General features: G+C 46.6%; 1 protein-coding gene and 1 non-coding gene across 2 annotated transcripts in view; one reads left to right on the top strand and one right to left on the bottom strand.

The window, feature by feature from the left end:
- The window catches only part of TNFRSF17 (TNF receptor superfamily member 17), a 185,874-nt gene that overhangs the window by 118,684 nt on the left and 49,002 nt on the right, over positions 1–18,188 (top strand). The gene's annotated exons all lie outside the window — the stretch shown is intronic.
- Positions 15,699–15,862, bottom strand: LOC142423567 (U1 spliceosomal RNA). Its single transcript, XR_012779194.1, has one exon. It is a non-coding gene; the product is annotated as a U1 spliceosomal RNA (small nuclear RNA).

The raw sequence follows: 18,188 nt of genomic DNA, 5'->3' as shown, positions 1-18,188 counted from the left end.
TGTTGGTGTTTTAGCCTCTGTAGTCAAGGAGGGGGCTCCTCACCTCCCTGGACTGGTGCCACCCCACATGGACCCAGCGTGAGGGACTGGTACACAGGATGAGAGGTGAGAGAGACCATTGTTGGGGATGGTTTGGGATTTCGCCTTCAGGCTGCACACACCTCCCTGCCCCTCCAAAAGCCCCAAGTAAAAGGTCCAGAGCAGGAGTCCAAGCACATTCCTGCTGTGAGCTCAGTGTGGGGGCCCCCTTGTTGGTGGTCTACCATCCTAAGCACTTGACCCCCTTGCTGCAGCCATTGTGTCAATCCATCTCCTGGAGAGCCTTCCACCTAATCCACTGCCCCTCTGCTTTGCCCAGCACAATGTCCTTCTCCAGGAGCTGGGCTCTCCTGACAACATGTCCAGAGCACGTGAGACGCAGCCTCGTCGTCCTCACCGCTGAGTTGGTGTTAACATATTCACAGATTTGTGTAACCACAATCACTTCAGATTACTTTCATCGTTTCAAAAAAAGACTCTGTACCCACGAGCAGTCATTCCCACTTCTCCTCCTCCTCCTCCTCCTCCTCCTCCTCCTCCTCCTCCTCCTCCTCCTCCTCCTCCCAGCTCTCTGGGAGCTAGGTGCCCTCGTGCTGACTCTGACTCACGGCAAACACACACGACAGAGAAAAACTGGGCCAGGCAGTTTCTGGGCTGTCATCTTCGGCAGCAGTGGATTGACAAGCCTTTCTCCCAAGGAATCACTGGGTGGGTGCCAACTGTCCACTTTCCGGTTGCCCTCGGCAGCTACTAATTTATTTAGCTTTTCTAGACATTTCCTGACAGTGGAATCACACAATATGTGGGCTAAAAAGGGCTGGTTCCTAGCTTCATGTTTCCAGGTTCGCCCATGCTCTTGTCCTTGCTCGGTGCCATTGAGGTGGTTCCGACCCAGAGCGACCCTCTGAAGTTCTGTGCTCTCTACACAGCTGTCCTTAGGTTTAAGTACAGGGCAGCACATGTCCACACCTCATTCCTTTCTGTAGTGGAACGCACTCCACGGCGTGGTATATGGCATTTTGTCATGCATCAGTTGGACTATGTCCATGCTTTGATGGCTACAAAGAATGTCACCCGAACCTACTCGCTGTTCCACTGGAAAAAGAGGAGGCTGTCTGCAGTCTTGGGAACCTCATGGAGCAGTTCTAGATTGTCCTATACCATCGCTATGAACAGGAGTCGGCTTGATGGTTGTGGGGGAAAGTTGTAACTCTCTGCTTAACTTGTTGAGAAACTGCCAGAGTGTTTTCCAGAGGACTGCACCGTTTCACATTCTGGCCTGCAGTGGACAAGGGGCCCAGAGTCCCCTTGACAGCACCTTTCCTTGTCTGCCTTTAGGTGACAGACATTCTCCTGGGTGTGCAGTGAGAGCGTATTGTGGTTTTGTCTAGCTGTTTCCCTGGTGGCTCGTGACACCATTCGCATACCCTCTTCAGAGTAATGTCTATTTAGGCAGGTCCTTGGCCAATTTTTAAAGTGGGTCCATTTCATCTTGAACAGTCACCATGAGCTTCACAACACCCTGAGCTACTATGAAATAGTGATTCCACCAGGGCTGTGAAACCAGATGACTTGAATCCTAGTGGGACCACTTATTGGGACATGACCTTTGCCACTTTGTCCCAGCAGAGCTCAGTTTCCCCACTTACACAATGGTGATTGAATATTGCCTATTCATTGGGTGCTGTGCGCATGAAACTATAGTCCATGAAATATTTAGTAATATAAAATATGATGACGTTTTAATGCATGTGAGGCATAGACAGGATGAAAAACACCAGTTTATGTCACGGGGGATATTAGTTTGCTATGATAATGAGTTTCCCACAGCTAACCACTCAGAGGAGACCATCTCTGTCTTCTCCCGAGTCTGCCTTAGTCTAGGAGCTCCCCTGAAATCGGTCTCCCTGGATGACCTGCCAGGCTTGAAATGCCAGTGGCACAGCTTCCAGCATCACAGCGACATGCCGGCCACCACAGCCTGACACACGGAAAGAAAGAGAAGACCATGGCACACTCTGGGTACCACTGCACACAATGGGATTTCCGAGCAGCACCAGTACAAAGACTAAGAGGCAGTCGTTCAACCAGAATAAGGAGATATTGCAAAGTTTAAAATCACGAAAGCTGCGTCCTTTCCCATATTTATTCAGTCTGTTTGTTGAGCAAATAATCTGAGAAGCTGTATTGTATGAAGAACAGTGTGGCCTCAGGATAGGAGGCAGACTCATTCACAACCTGCAGTATGCAAACGATACACCCTCCCTCGCTAAAAGCCAAGCGGACTTGAAGCACTTACTGATGAAGACCAAAGACTACAGCCTTCAGCAAGGACCACCTCTCAACACTAAGAAAATAACAACCATCCCAACTAAACCAATAAACAACATCAGATCAACAGAAGAAGTGGCCAAGGAATTCACTTTACTTGGATCCTGCAGTCACTACCCGTGGAAACAGCAATCAGGATCAAACAATGTATTACATTGGGTAAATCTACCTCTTAAAAGTGTTAAGAGGCAATGATGAATGTATGGATTGTGATAAGAGCTGTATGAGCCCCCAATAAAATGATTTTTTTAAGTGTTACAAGCTAAAGATGTAACTTTGAGGACTCAGATGTGCCTGACCCCAATCCTGGTCTCTCCAATGACCTCACATGCATGCAAAAGCTGGACACCGAGTAAGGAAGAACAGAAAATCGATGCCTTTGAATTATAATGTTGGTAAAGAATATGGACTATTGAACATACCATGAACTGCCAGAAAGACGAATAAATATGCGTTGGAGGAAGTGTGGCCAGAATGTTCCCTAGAGGTGAGGATGGTGAGACTGCATCTCACTTGCTTTGGACGTGTCATCAGGGGAGACCAGTCCCTGGAGGAGGGCATCATGCGTGGGAAAGTGGAATAAAGGAAGGCCTTGATGACACGGATTGGCACAGGGGCTGCAAGAAGGGCTCGGCCATGATCGAGAATGGCACGGGGCCTTGCGAGTTTTGTTCTAGCACACGTGGGCTCACTGCGTTCAGAACTGACTCGACAATACTTAACAAAAATGAAGAGCCAATGGCCAGTGGTTGGTTTGTTTTTTATAATGAAACAGACTTCAAATCTGGAAGACAGTGTTTTGGTTAGAAGATAAGGTTTCAGTTCGGGTTAAGTGAGTGTTGCGTGTACTAGTGACAACATCAGTACTTACTGAATTCTGTTTTTAGTTTATGTGTGTAGGAGATCTCATTTCATCTGCACCACCACCCTGTAAGGCTGGCACAATCATCTTGTTTTCCGATTGAGAAAACCAAGCCTAGGGAAGTGAAACTATAGGTCCGGGGCTACCTCTCTTGGGAGAGGCAAAGCAGAGCCCAACCAGATCTGTGTGACTGAAGGTCCTATTTAGATGGTTAGCCTCTGTCAAGTTTGTAGCCTGACTCTGAGTCTTCCTGCTATTCAAATGTGACTGTCATTAAGCAAGTGCCATCAGAAAGGAACCCAAGAAGAAGCCGGGTCATTAAAACATCACAGAGAAGAGGGACAGCTGTCCTGAAAAGGAAGCTCACCTTGCTTTGGACTTTGGATGTAGTTGAGTCTGAAGGTCTGTGTTTAGCATGCTCCTGGCACGGTCTCCTCCGTGGAGGCGGCTCCTCTGAGACCCTCATGGAACCAACCGGTACACAGTGGAAGGAATCACGTTGTCTTGCTCCCCTTCTGGCACCAGCTTAGGGTTTCTGTGTAGTTCTCTATAGCGACATTGGGTGTCACCTTTGAGTTGTCAGAAGCCACTTTCCCGGAAAGTTGACGGAATGCATCATTTTCTAAGATTTTCTGGCTCTCTACGATCCAGCTTGGAGGTATAAACATTCCTAACTCTCCCTCCCCAACCCGAATACTCGGGTTCTCATTTGCCTGGCCTGGAAGAGGGAGGCTCTCCAAAGCTGGAGAAGGCGGAGTTTACAGATGGCTCCAGTGACAGCGACTTTGCATGTGAGTTCTCTGTGAAAAGAAATAAGATACCATGAAGCTGGGAGATCAGTATGCAAAGCTCCTACCTGCTCAGAGCTTGCTTCCCCGGAGTTCTCTGCACAGTCAGGCTCCCAGAAAAGTCGTGTCTGCACGAGGCTGTGAGGAACTATGGGCGAGGCTGTGAGGAACTATGGGCGAGCCTGTGAGTAACTATGGGCCCCTTGGGGGAGGTTCTATTTTCCACCCTTCTTTCCTTCCTATCTGCTGTCCTCTTTCTTGCTCTTCCTTCCTGTCCATAAACATGTATTACCTATGATGTATCAGGAGCCCTGGTGGTATAGTGGTTACGCTTTGGGCTGTGATCCACAAGGTCATCGGTTTGAAAGCGCCAGCAATCCCTTGAGAGAAAAACAATGCTTTCTACTCCTATAAAGAGTTACAGTTTCAAAAAAAAAAAGAGTTACAGTTTTATAAACCCATGGGGGCAGTTCTATCCCTATATTATAGGGTCACGGTGATTCAGAATTGACTTGATGGCAATGAGTGTATTTAAATCACCCCCCACCCACCCACCTGGCATACTGAATCTAATGCAGAAAAACCAATAACTGCCTCCATGGAGTTTCGCTCTAATTTCTTATCCATCTGTATGTTCTCAGCATGTAGCACATTGTTAGGTACTTTCAAGTCAGTTTCAACTTTTAGTGATCTCATATACATAACAGAATGAAACACGGCCCAAACCCGGGCCATCTTCAAAATCATTCCATTGTTAGAACCCATTGTTGCAACTAGCGTGCCAATCCATGTCATTGAGGGTCTTCTTCGTTGACCCTCTACTTTACCAAGCATGATGCCCTTCTCCAGGGACTGGTCCCTCCTGATACTATGTCCTAAGTATGTGAGATGAAGCCTCACCATCCTTACCTCTAGAGAACATTCTGGCTGTACATCCTCCAAGACATATTTGCTTGTTCTTCTGGCAACCCATGGTTTGCTCAATGTTCTTTGCCAGCATGATAATTCAAAGGCACCGATTTTCTGTTCTTCCTTACTTAGTGCCCAGCTTTTGCATATATATGAAGCGATTGGAGAGACTATGATTTGAGTCAGGCACACCTTAGTCCTTAAAGTTACATCCTTCCTTTTAACACTTTCAAGAGGTCTTAGGTGGAAGATTTACCTAATGCAATCCATTGTTTGATTTTCTGATGGTTGTTTCTATGGCAGTGGCATGGTGACTGTGGATCCAAGTAAAATGAAGTCCTTGACAACGTGCATCTTTTCTGGTTGATCGTGATGTTGTGTTTCCTTGATGTTGCGGAGTGATCCATGCTGAAGGCAGTAGTCTTTGATCTTCATCAGTAAGTGCTTCAAGTCCTCGTGGCTTTCAGCGCAGGAGATTGTGTCATCGGAAGATTACAGGTTGTTGGCGAGTCTCCCTCCAATCCTGATGTCACGCTCTTCTTCATATAGTTCATCTTTTCTAATTATTTGCTCAGCATACAGATTGAATGACTATGATGAAAGGACACAGGCCTGGCAAATGCCTCTCATGATTTTAAACCACACAGTATCCCCTTGTTCCGCTTGAACGACTGCCACTTGGTCTCTGTATTGGTTCTACATGAGCACAACTAAGGGTTCTGAATTTCCATTCTGTACGGTCTTATCCATGTGTGCTCTGATCCACACAGCCTAATACCTTTGTATAGTTACTAAAATAGACAAACGTCTTTGAGGTATTCTCTGCTCTCAGGCAAGATCTTTCTGACGTCTGCAATGATATCCCTTATCCCACGTCCTGAATCTGACTTGAATTTTTGGCACTTCCTTGTTTATGTATGTATGTATGTATGTATGTATGTATGTATGTATGTATGTATGTATTTATTTCCCTCAGCCCATTCTGGGGCTCACCTGTCCCTATCTGCGCTGCCCTGCATCCTGGCCGAACTCTGGAAGCGTAGCAAGAAAGAAGAGCTCTGAGAAAGCAAGGCCCTCAAGCTCCGATGGCTGAGGCAAAAGAGGGTGAGTCATGGATAGAGGGACGAATGTCCCGCACACAGCCTACCTGATGGCCCGTGTATGATATTATTAATGATAGTAGTCCATAATGTTCACATTCTGCGGGGTTGATCACCTTTCTTTGGAATGGGCCAAATGTGAATCTCTTCTAGTCAGTTGGTCAGGTAGCTGTTTCCAGATTTCTTGATGGGTGCTTCCAGCCCAGCATCAGTTTATTGAAACATTTGAGTCACTATATCTTCAATTCCTGGAGCCTCAAATTTCACCTTCAGTATTGTTTAAGCATCTTTCTTCAATACCTTTGACTCCCGATCATATGCCACCTCTTAAAATGGTTGATGGCCTGATCAGTTATTTTTGCTACAGAGAATTGGTGTAATCCTGGCATCTTCTTTTAATGCTTCTATGTCATTTACTATCTTGTCCATAGAATCCTTCAACATTACAACTTAGGCTTGAATAATTTCTTCAGCTGGCACATAATCCTACTCTTGGTTTCCTAACCCCAGGTCTTTGAATCTTTTATTCAAATGCTTTTTCTTCTCAAGCTGCCCTTTGAAATTTTCTGTTCAGCTCTTGTACTCTCTCATCTCTTCCATTCCAGTCTTAGAAACCCTTTGGGGGCAGTTTTACTCTCCTGTAAAGTTGCTAAAGGAGCCCTGGTGGCATGGTGGTTATGAGTTGGGCTTCCATCTGCAAGGTCAGCAGTTTGAAACCATCAGTTGCTCTATGGGAGAAAGACAGGACTTTTTGGCCCCGTGAAGAACTGCACTCTGGGAAACTCACAGGGGCGGTCTGACCCTGTCCCATAGGGTCGCTATGAGTTGGTATTGGCTCTATGGCAGCAAGGTGGGCTGCTCTGAGTTAAAATTGGCCAACAGCAATGGGAGGGGGTGTATTGTTTTGAAATCATTCCCAAACAGTGTGTCATTTTATGTGTAAAGCTTTTAGGAGTAAGAGAGATACCATCTTTGGATTAAAAAAAAATCACCAACTTCTCTTTCAATTCTTCCAGATGGCAGCGAGGAAAAGTTTATCCAGTGATGTTGTTTAGGAAGTCTTCATTCCGGTGGCCTCTAGCGGACAAACATCCACTCACATTCCATGTGCCCTTCCCTGGAGCTCTGTTCTTGTTCTACCAGCAGGAAAAAACGATCGCCCACAAGGGTGACTCAGCCAGCGCCAGTCTCCCCTGGGCCACAGGTGGTCTCCAGAGACCCAAAAGCTCTGCTCCACCATATGCTCTTACTTGTTTCTTATTCATTCCAAAGGCAGACAGGATATTGCCCCCCCACCCCACCCCCCCACCCCGAACCCCGGCTGTTAGCCATATCTGGATCTTTCCTCAGCTCCTCGGCCATTTGGACATAGTAGCCATGCACTTCCCCCACTCCACCTTCTCTCCATGGTGGGCTCTCACTGTTTCACAGCTGAAGCTGCTGTGATCTGAGAGGGACAAGAACGTGCTTAAGCCCTTGGTGGTTGTGATAGGTTTTTTGTGCCAACGTGGCACCTGTAAGAAGATATGGGTGGAGTTTAGCCTGTCAATCAGGTCACAGCTTGATGACCTCTTTTGGACCTGTGGCCGAGATAAATGGCTTGCCGCGGCTGGCCCCTCTCTCTCCCTGGTGATCGGACCAGTGTGCTGCCTGATTAAGCTGTGCTGCCTCATCACGGTGGTGTACTACCCGTGGACCGAGCCAACCCGTGGACCACAGTGGACCATGTAACTGTGCTTTGCTGTTTCACAATGTGATGCTGCCCCCCCGCCCCCCTGCCATGTCTGCTGCCTGTGTGTGCCGACTCTGCTCATCTTGCCAAGACTCCAGACACTGCACGTTCTGCCAACCACTTAACATCGCTACCCTGTGAGTCTCCAGCAGGACCTGCTTCGCTAAACTGCGCTACTGGGCTTCTGCTGCCCCTCTCCATTTCATCTTCCTCCCGGCTGCTTCCTTGGCTGCACAAGTTAGAAGGACCTTCAGTGCATAAACTGTCCCCCGAAGGGGAGTTGGACTGAGCTCTCTGTCTGCTGCGTGGCCTGAGTTGCTGGTATAGTCCCTTTCTCTATAGAAACTTACCCTTTTATTTGTATCTATAAATATATATAATCATAAATGTCCTAGTTTTGCTTCTCTGGAGAAGCCTGCGGCACGCAGTGGTATAGGGGGTTATGTGTTGGCTAAGCAGGCAGGGGAAAGGGGAATTGTTGAAAAGGCCAGTCTGTTTCTGTTGAGAGTGATGAACAGCTTTTGGAAATGGACCAGGATGACGGAGAAGGCAGTCGCTGCCGGTAGCATTACACTTAGAAATGATTAAGATGGGAAATTTTTGAAATGTATTTTTTACTACAGTTTTTAAAGCAACGGCTAGCACTCCTGGGATTCATTTACTAGTTTTACTTCACTCCTCCCAGTATTCTCTCTGCCTTCTTGCTGAGTATCAGTGAAGTAGGCAGTCTTGTTATGAGCTGCCAGGTGGGAGAAACCCACCAGCGGGGGACCCCAGCTGGCAGCCAGCCAGAAACAGAAGCCCCAGTCCAACACTCTTTATGGACCTAGATGTTGTCAAAATATTCAACTCCTGTGCCAACTTACACTCGGTTTGCTCCCAGGAGAGTCTGCAGAGGGGATCATAGACTTTGGACTAAGACCTGGATTGCAGCCTAGCAAGAACTGAGAAGCAGAGACCCAAACAGGAAGACTAGAATGTGTGTGTATGTGTATGTGTGTTTAAAGGTTCTCATAGAAAATTTTGTTATATTATATTCTGCACATATGATGCACACATGATCTAGCAAACTGCACATCCCTAATGCATTAGTTTCCTATGCATACTATGTGTGCTATATGTCATGTGCCTTATGTTCTTATGCATTATGTCATTATATGCAGGAAAATATGGCACATAGTTGCAAAAAAGGCACATCGGTGATATCTGACCTCCTTTGGCTACACAGTAGATGAGGAGCGTCCAATTTCTTACCAGGCCAAAGCGCATTGCCAGGAGGCAGAGGTCAGAGATGCCTCCACCTTCCATTCTTCATTACGCTATCCTGACACCAACCATTTCTCCCACAACATTCTACTTCTCTACTGAGTATGATAATCCGTTGCAATGGCCACAGAGAACTCACAGACAATACTCATGATTAAGGGATTTTATTTAGAAATTGAACAAGCTAACACATCTATCCTCAGCCAGGAGTCAAGTCTCTCTCTGTCTCTGGCCCTCTCCACCACATGATCCCTGGGCTATGTCGCCATAGGCCAGGAAGTCTGCCTGCTGCTCCTTCACACTGTTTCAAGCCTCAGTGGCATAGCCCCTCTGTTCTGTCTTAGCCTGGCACCTTGCCTCTGTCCACGGTCTCTAATAGAGCAGCCTCTGGTGCCCCTGGTCTCAGACGCCATCATTTTAGCCAGGGACTTTGAACATGCTCCAATGGTAGCTCTTCTTCCATGATGGCCGCAGGAATGTCCTCTCTTCTTGCTTCTGAGACACCTCTCTTATATGGAGGGGTTGTTTTTATCTCTCACAGACCACACCTCCAAGGAAGCGCATGGTGTTGACTTGATCCATATCCTCTAGCAAACTGGAGTCTCAAAATACAGCCCACCAGATCTTGCCTATAAATAACATAATAGAGAAATCCTTCCAGAATGAGATTTTAACCACAGGAATATTGTTGTTGTTAGGTGACATTCAGTCGATTCTGACCCATAGTGACCTTATGCACAACAGAACAAAGCACTGCCTGGTCCTGTGCCAGTCACGCATTTATCCCTGTGCTCGAGCCCATAGCTACAGCCATGGTGCCCATCCATCTCCTTGAGGGCCTTCCTCTTTTCGCTGCCCCTCCCCTTTACCAAATAGGTCAGGGGAGATCAGGACCGGCCTCTCCTGACAACACGTCCAAAGTACGTGAGATGAAGTCTCACTGTCCTTGCCTCTAAGGAGCACTCTGGCCGTACTTCTTCCAAGACAGATAGTTTAGCAGTCCATGGTAATTTCAATATTCTTCTCCAGAACCACAATTCAAATGCCTAGATTTTTCTTTGGTCTTCTTTATTCAATGTCCAGCCATGCAGTTTTCAATTTTCAAAAATTTCCTATTGCTTTATATGCATGTGAAGTTGGGCATTGGACCACAGGCAGAGAGGCTAGAATTTACAGCACGTAACCAAAGGGACTGTGATTAGAAGGGCCATATTAATCGACTAAAGCTCAATAGTTCACCCTAATCATCAAACACACCCCAGGGACCCTGACCTCAGTAGCCATCTAGATGGAATATCATAGGAAGCCTAGTCCCAGTAGCACATCCTAACACAGCCACCCACGATCCCCGGTGGAGTAGTGGGTTACAAAATGGGCTACTAGCCACAAGGTCAGCAGTTCAAATAACCAGCTGCTCTGTCGGAGAAATATTAGGCTTTCTGCTCCTGTAAAGATTTACAGCATCAAGAGCCTACCAGGTCACTATGAGTTGGAATCCACGCACTAGCAGGGAATTTTTGTCTGATGGTCTGCCCAGGAACCCTCCTTGGGGTACTCCAAGGATTTTCCATGCCATTTACCAAAACTCCTCTTGATCTTGACAGGCTCCCAGTCTTCATCCATCGTTAGCTTCACTCCAAAACTTCCTTCTCTCCAGACTGGCCCCCCAGGAGGATTTGTGCACTAGGTTCTGCCTCCTCATTTAAGTGGCACTAATTATTGCCAGGATGGCTCACATCCTCAGGGTTTGTGAAGCTGAGACCCCAGATGATTATAACAGCAGACAGACGCCAGCTGTTTATCCACAGGAGTTCACAGTTATTGTCTGCCAGGACACATGAGCCATAGCTTGGTCTCAGTTGGATTTCTGACAGTTGCCGGCTAGCATGCCAGTAGGACCTTACCTATCATAGTGTCTTGAAGTCTAAATCACCCTGTGAGAAGGGTGTTCAGTTATAGTTATTTGACCCAAGAGGCATAGCAGGCTCTCAGACAGATTAAGAAATCCATGGAATATTACACAGTGAGCATAAGCCCCTTGTTCTTACCTGTGGAACTAACAAAGAGACTGAGGTCACAGCAGAGAGGGAGCCCCTGAAATCCACCATGGAGACTCCACCTGCAGATTCCCAGAGGAGCAATGGGCTTGAGGCCTTTTAAGAACACGTAAGGTCCAAGGAAGGGGAATGATCTGACTTTTTGGAGTGCGAGCTAGCAATGAAGAACTTCTGGTGACACTGTAGGTTAAACATTGGACTGGGCACTACAAGGTGTGGTTCAAATCTGCCAGCTGCTTGGAGGATTGAGGTGAGGCTGTCTGCTCCTGTCAAAATGTACAGTCTGAGGGGCCAGCCCCAATCTCAATTACATGGACAGCCCTTCTCCCCACAGAAGAATTCACTTCAGAGGATAGCACTGAAGCTACAGCTCAGGGAGAGGGACACATCTGATCAGAGCACACAGGAGCAAATGAAGGAAGCGGAAAAGAGAGTGGCGCATATCCTGGCCCACCAAGTCTTGAGGAAGATATCCCTGCTCAGAGCAACCAGTGCACAAAGAGGACCATATGGCCAGCCCCACTATGAGACATGACATCCCTCACTGAGCCATAGCCCTACGGGGGACAACACTGGAGACACACTGTGGGAATTGCACCCGATCTGACCCCGCCACACCGAGACAAAACACTAAGGGTGTGCAACAGAACAGCAAGGGGAGCAGAGCAAGGAAGTCCTGGGGGAATACCCAAAATAGACTTTGGGGCCATGGTGTGGCACCCCATCAGACTCAACCAGAAAACACTCCTAAAGGTCAACAAACAGATCTTGAACTATTTACAGGCTTCTCTCTTTTTTTGTCATTGGTTTTGTTGTTGTTGTTTTGTTGCTTTGTTTTGCTCTGTCTTGATTTTGTACATATTATTATGTCTGCAGGTCTATCTAGATAAGATAGGTGGAATTAACAATCTGGAGGAGAAAACAATGGGACTGGTGTTTCGGGGTGGGGGGGGCGGGGGGACATGGGAGAGAGGGAGGCGGGGAGAAGGAAGTGGGTGTTAACAAACCCAGGGAAAAAAGAACAACAAGGATCCAAAAATCAGTGGTGAGGAGGTTGTAGGAGGCCTGGTAGGGCTTGATCAAGGGCAATGTAACCGAGAGGAATTACTGAAACCCAAATGAAGGCTGAGCATGATAGTGGGACAAGAGGAAAGTCAAAGGAAATAGAGGAAAGAACTAGGAGGCAAAGGGCATTTGTAGAGATCTAAATACAGGCATGTACATATGTAAATATATTTATATATGATGATGGGAAAATAGATCTATGTGCATATATCCATAGGTTTAGTATTAAGGTAGCAGATGGGCATTGGGCCTCTACTCAAGTACTCTGTCAATGCAAGAACACGTTGTTCTATTAAACTGGCATTCTGTGATGCTCACCTTCCTGATATGATCGCTGAAGACAAAGCAGGCGCATAATCAAATGTGGTGAAGAAAGCTGATGGTGCCCAGCTATCAAAAGATATGGTGTCTGAAGTCTTAAAGGCCTGGAGATAAATAAGCCATCTTTATTGCTTCCCCCCCGCCCCTGCCTCACTATCATGATCCCAATTCTATCTTACAAATCAGGCTAGACTAGAGCATGTGCACTGGTACAGATAAGAGCTGGAAAAACAGGGGATCCAGGCCAGATAAACCTCTCAGGACCAATAATGAGAGTAGTGGTACCAGGAGGGGAAGGGGAAGGTGGGGGAGAAAGGGGGAACCGATCACAATGTAACCCCCTCCCTGGGGGACAGACAACAGAAAAATGGGGGAAGGGAGACATTGAAAAGTGTAAGACATGAAAAAATGTTAATAATTTATAAATTATCAAGGGTTCATGAGGGAGAGAGGGTTTGGGAAGGAGGTGAAAATGAGCTGATACCAAAGGCTCAAGTAGAAAGCAAATATGTTGAGAATGATGATGGCAACAAATGTACAAATGTGCTCGACACAATGGATGTATGTATGGATAGTGATGAGTTGTACGAGACCCCAATAAAATGATTTAAAAAATGTATAGTCTTGAAAACCCCATGGGGCAATCTGCTTTGTTCCATAGGGTTGCTCTGTTGGGCATCAATTCAACGGCAGTGGGTTTTCTAGCAATCAGAGGGCTGAGGTTCCATCGGGCCCTTTGGGATGATATCATATCACCTTGAGCAGCTATTTCTGTTGTAATTAGTGTTAGGTGCTGCCTCGTTGGCTCTGAGTCATGGCAACCCTACACACAGCAGAACAAAGCATTACCTGGCCCTGCACCATCTTCGTGGCCCTCAGTGGCCCGAGTCTATGATTGCAGCCACTGTGTATTCAGAGTGTCTTCCGACCCCGAGGCTTATCTTCCAGCACCAATTGGACAACATTCTGTTGTGATGTTAGTTTCCAGAAGTAGATCTCCAGACCTTTCTTCATAGACTAGTCTGTCTTAGTCCAGAAGCTCCTCAGGCATCCGGCCACTCTGGGTTGACCCTGGTGGTATTTCAAACACCAGTTGCATAGCTTCTCACATGGTCGCTCCATGAATGCCCCGATGTCTGAGAAGCCGACAGATGGTGGTCTCAAGCTCACTGCCATCAGGTCGATGACAGCTCTTAGTGACCGCACAGGACAGGGCAGAGCTGCCCGTGAGTCTCTGAGACTAACTGCTTATGGGAGTAGAAAGCCCTGTCTTTCTCCCTCGGAGTAGTTGGTGGTTTAGAAGTGACCTTTTGGATCGTGCAGTCCAATTCACAACCACTAAGCCATCAGGGCTCCTGCAGATGGTGGTGCCTCTCTACAAAGTGCATCTGCATACTTTGTGGCCACCAGCGGGGAACTGAATGCAACTGAGCTTCTGTATTTTGTGCCACTACACTTCACCAGGGCTTTCAAATGCAACGTCACGCCTTCTCTCTCCACTTTCCCAACCTTCGCCCTCAACCTCTCCAACTCAGCCTCTCATTAATTGTCTCAAAACTTTCAGCAAATTTTATTATTTTTCTTTCCAAACACGGCTCACACTTTCCTATGCTTCTGCCTGTCCATTTTGTACCCCTCCTCAGCCCCAGCCTCAGTCCCCTTCTGCTCTCTTGGGGTGACCACAGCCCCCCCCCCCCGGCATCTTGTCTTTTGCCACTGCAGTCTGTTCTCGCCAGGCAGACACAGCGATGCAATCTTTCAGAAACCCAATTCAGGTCTTGTCACCATTCTGTTCAGGATCATTTCCTGTCTTCTCAATGCCTGGAGCAAACAATCCAAATGTATTGCATTAGTCTCTGAGGTTCCTGCTGGCCCAGGTCACGCAGCTAGACACTGCTACACACGGCACACACACTGGCCTTCTTGAAGATCCCTCCCATTCACTCCATCTGCTGTGCCTCAGGACACTGGCACTCACTGGCTGCCTCTGTTCTTCTGGATGACTGTAATTCAGATTCCTTTATATTCATCCAGACTCTGCATAGGTGGCCCCCCGGCAGAGGAGCCTTCCTCCACCATCTAAATAGCACCCCCCCCCCCACTGTTTTAGAAATAGCCCAGTGACATTAATACCACTCCATTTTTTTTCCTCTCTGTGGGAGCACACACTGCTCTCCACCACTCACCTAGAGCTTGGTAGTTTGAATATCCCCAGAGGTCCCCTGGAGGCAAGGTCTGGACGCCTGCTTCCACAGAGATCACAGCTCCTGTACTCTATGCATGAGGACCTGGTTATGCAAAGCCAGTCCCAAAGCAACAATTGTTTTTGCTTTGTTTGTTTCTTCATTTTCTCCCTGTATTTTGTCACTGTGGCTAATTATTTTATTTGCTTAATTGTTTATAGCATTTCTTCCACTTGACAAAACATTGTTACTCCTCGTTTGTATTCTTAGTGCCTATCTCCATGTTCAACACATGAATCCTCAATAAATATTTTTAAAAAATCAACCTCCTATATCCAATCAGTCATGAGAACCTTTTAGAAGCAGTGTTACAGAGCGGTAATTCACATGCAATGCAGTTAACCCACTTAAAGAATAGACTTCAGGGATTTTAAGCATAGTCACGGAGAGGTGCGAACATCACCACCGCCAACTTTGGAACATTTTAATCACCCCCAGAAGAAGCCCTATACCCCTGCACAGCCACACCTCACTACCTATCCCTTTCCCAGTCCTAGGCAACCGCTTATATCCTTTCTGCCTCTAGAGGGGCGCTGGTGGTCTAGTGATTACACATTAGGCTCCTAACTGCAAGGTCAGCAGTTTGAAACTGCCAGCCAGCACCACTGGAGAAAGACGAGACTTTTTATTCCCGTGAGGACTTACAGTTTGATAAGCTCACGGAAGTAATTCTACCTTATCCTCTAGGGCTGCTGAGTCAGAATCAACCTGCTGGCAGTGAGTTTGGTGGTGGTGTTTTTTTGTTTCAGTTTCTATCAATGTCATTATTCTGGACTTTTATATGAGAGAAATCATGTAGTAGGTGGAGTTTTGTGACTGATTTCTTCCACACAGCTTACTGTTTTCAAGGTTCATCCATGTTGAAGCGTGTTCCAGCACTTCATTCCTTTTTGAAGACAGATACTATCCCACTGTATTGGGAGACTACATTTCGTTAGCCATTTGTCTATTGATAGACATTTGGATTGTTTCCACCTTTATTTTTCAGGGGAGAGCGCAAACGCAGTCCCCCACTACCACAAATTATGCAGTCGAGTTTCCCACATTTGGGGAAATCGCAGGGGTCAGCACACCCGGAGTGCAATGGATGAGCCTCGCCCTGGGAAAACCACCTTCCTGATCATGGTATCTCCCCTGCCAGGTCACTATTATAAATAATGTTGCAATAAACATTAGTTGGAGCCCTGGTGGTGTAGTGGTTACATGTTGGGTTGTGATCCACGTGGTTGGAAGTTCAAAACCACCAGCTCTTTGGGAGATAGACTGGGCTTTCTACTCCCATAAACAGTTATAGTCTCAGAAACCCACAGCATGGAGTTGATGGCAGTGTGTGTTGTGTTTTTATAAACATTAGGGTGCACGTTTCAGTGTGGACATACAAAGGGGTACCCCCCAAAATTACTCTGGGCAGAGTGGAGCTTTCTTAGTACATAATTTTCCCACTAGGCAAGCATTGAGCAACTCTCTCTGAGTTAGTGCATCCAGTGGTGTCACCTGGGAAGGTTCTCTCTGGTTACAGTGTTTTTCATAAAAGCACTTTTGCTCAAAACTCCCTTTTTGTGATGGCCAATTTAAGAGAACAGCGTGCGGCTCTGAAATTTTGTTCCCTACTCAGGAAAAATGTCGCAGAGACTGGCGTGATGTTGAACACAGCTTACAAGGACAGACCTATGGGAAAAACTCAAATGTACAATTGGTTTTCTCATTTCGTAAAATGGAGAAATGTTGATTGATGACAAACCTTGTTCTGGACGTCCGTCCATCAACTGTCCGAATGGATGAAAATGTTGGCTCTTCGTACATTTGGAATTTGTTCCACCAGGTCAGGCTGTTCATCAAGCTTTCTATTTAGAGGTTCTGAAAAGATAGTGTACAAGTGTGTGACCAAAGAGGCCTGATTTGTCACAGATGGGGGATGGGTTTTTCCACTATGACAATGCACCTGCTCATGTAGCCATCTCATTTCACCAGTTTTTGGCAAAAAAACAGCATGCCTCTCTTGCCTCACACACATGACTCACCTGATCTTGCTCTGTGCAACTTCTTTTTGTTTCTACGAATGAAGAGGGACATGAAAGGAAAGTGATTTGATGACATAGAAGAGGTGGGAAAAAAAGAAACTAGGGAGGTCCTGTCAGTCATCCAAACAGCTGAGTTTGAAAAATGTTTCCAAGAATGGAATCACAGATTTAACAAATGTACTGAGTGTAATGGAGAGTGCTTTGAAGGTGATAAGGTTGTTTTGTAAAAAAAAAAAGGTCAAGTACATAGATTTGAAAAAAATTCCATTTTGGGGGGAGGGGGTAACCCCGCCTATGTTTTCAGTTTCCTTGGGTAGATAGCCAGGGATGGAATGGCTGAGTCATGCGAACTCTGTGGTTCCCTAGATGAGGAACTGCCAAACTGCTTCTCAAGGAAGCACATTGCCAACGGTGGAGAGGGTCTTGATTACTCTACAAACTCCCCAACCCTTATTTTTAGCTGTCTTTTTTCATTTTGGGCATCCTTGTGGGTGTAAAGTGATATCTCATTGTGGTCTTGATTTGCATTTCCCTGCTGACTAATGCCACTGAGCACCTCTTACGTGTGTTTATCAGTCTTTGCATATCTGCTTCGAAAAAATGTCTCTCCAGATCTTTGGCCTTAATGTGTACCTTGATTGAGTTGTAGAGCCAGAGAATCTTATATGCTTACTTTATCTTGAGTTCATTGCCCTCTCATTTTTTCTCTCTCTGAATGAGCACGTTCCATCTGATCTGCTTCCTCTTTACCCTTGACCTTTTTAAAAACTCAAATCAAAGCTGCTCACTTTTGTACTTTGAACCTTCCACATTACTGTATACTGGCTGTTGGCCATTGGGCAAGCTCCCCAGCCTCTCACTCTCATTTTGAGCCTCAGTCTCCTCACCTGTGAAATGGAGGAAATGATTTCACCAACTTTACAAGACTGGCCTGAGCATTAAATGAGAAGTAATGCAAAGCATGGAACACAGGCCTAACATATTAGCGGAGCCCCAGTGGCCTACATTTTGTGCTGCTAGCTGCAAGGCTGGCAATTCAAACCCACCACCCATTTCAAGGGAAACAGATTAGGTTTTCATAAAGACCTCAAGCTCCCCAAATCATAGGGCTCAATTATCTTCTGGGCTCTAGAGTCACTGTGAAGCAAAATCACCTTGATGGGGGTGAGTGGTGGTATCATGGATTAAGTGTTGGGCTATTCACTAGCAAGGTGTGCGGTTCAAACCCACAGATGGCTTTGAGGGGGAACCCTGCAGCTGTCTGCTTCCATAAAGACTCACAGCCGGGAAACTCTGCACTGTTCTCTGGGAGTTGGACGTGACTGCACGGAGGTGGGCGCACCCCATCGCGTCCCAGAGACGTGAACTTTCATTATCGAGGCTACCGTTTGTTGCTAATTGAGACCAGAGTCCCGAAGCTACACATTCGAGTCCACAGTTACAATTGTGGGAGA

Source organism: Tenrec ecaudatus, chromosome 12 (assembly GCF_050624435.1).
Source record: "Tenrec ecaudatus isolate mTenEca1 chromosome 12, mTenEca1.hap1, whole genome shotgun sequence".
NCBI lineage: Eukaryota > Metazoa > Chordata > Mammalia > Afrosoricida > Tenrecidae > Tenrec > Tenrec ecaudatus.
Note: the sequence above shows the minus strand (reverse complement) of the source record. Positions and strands in the feature narration are given on the sequence as shown.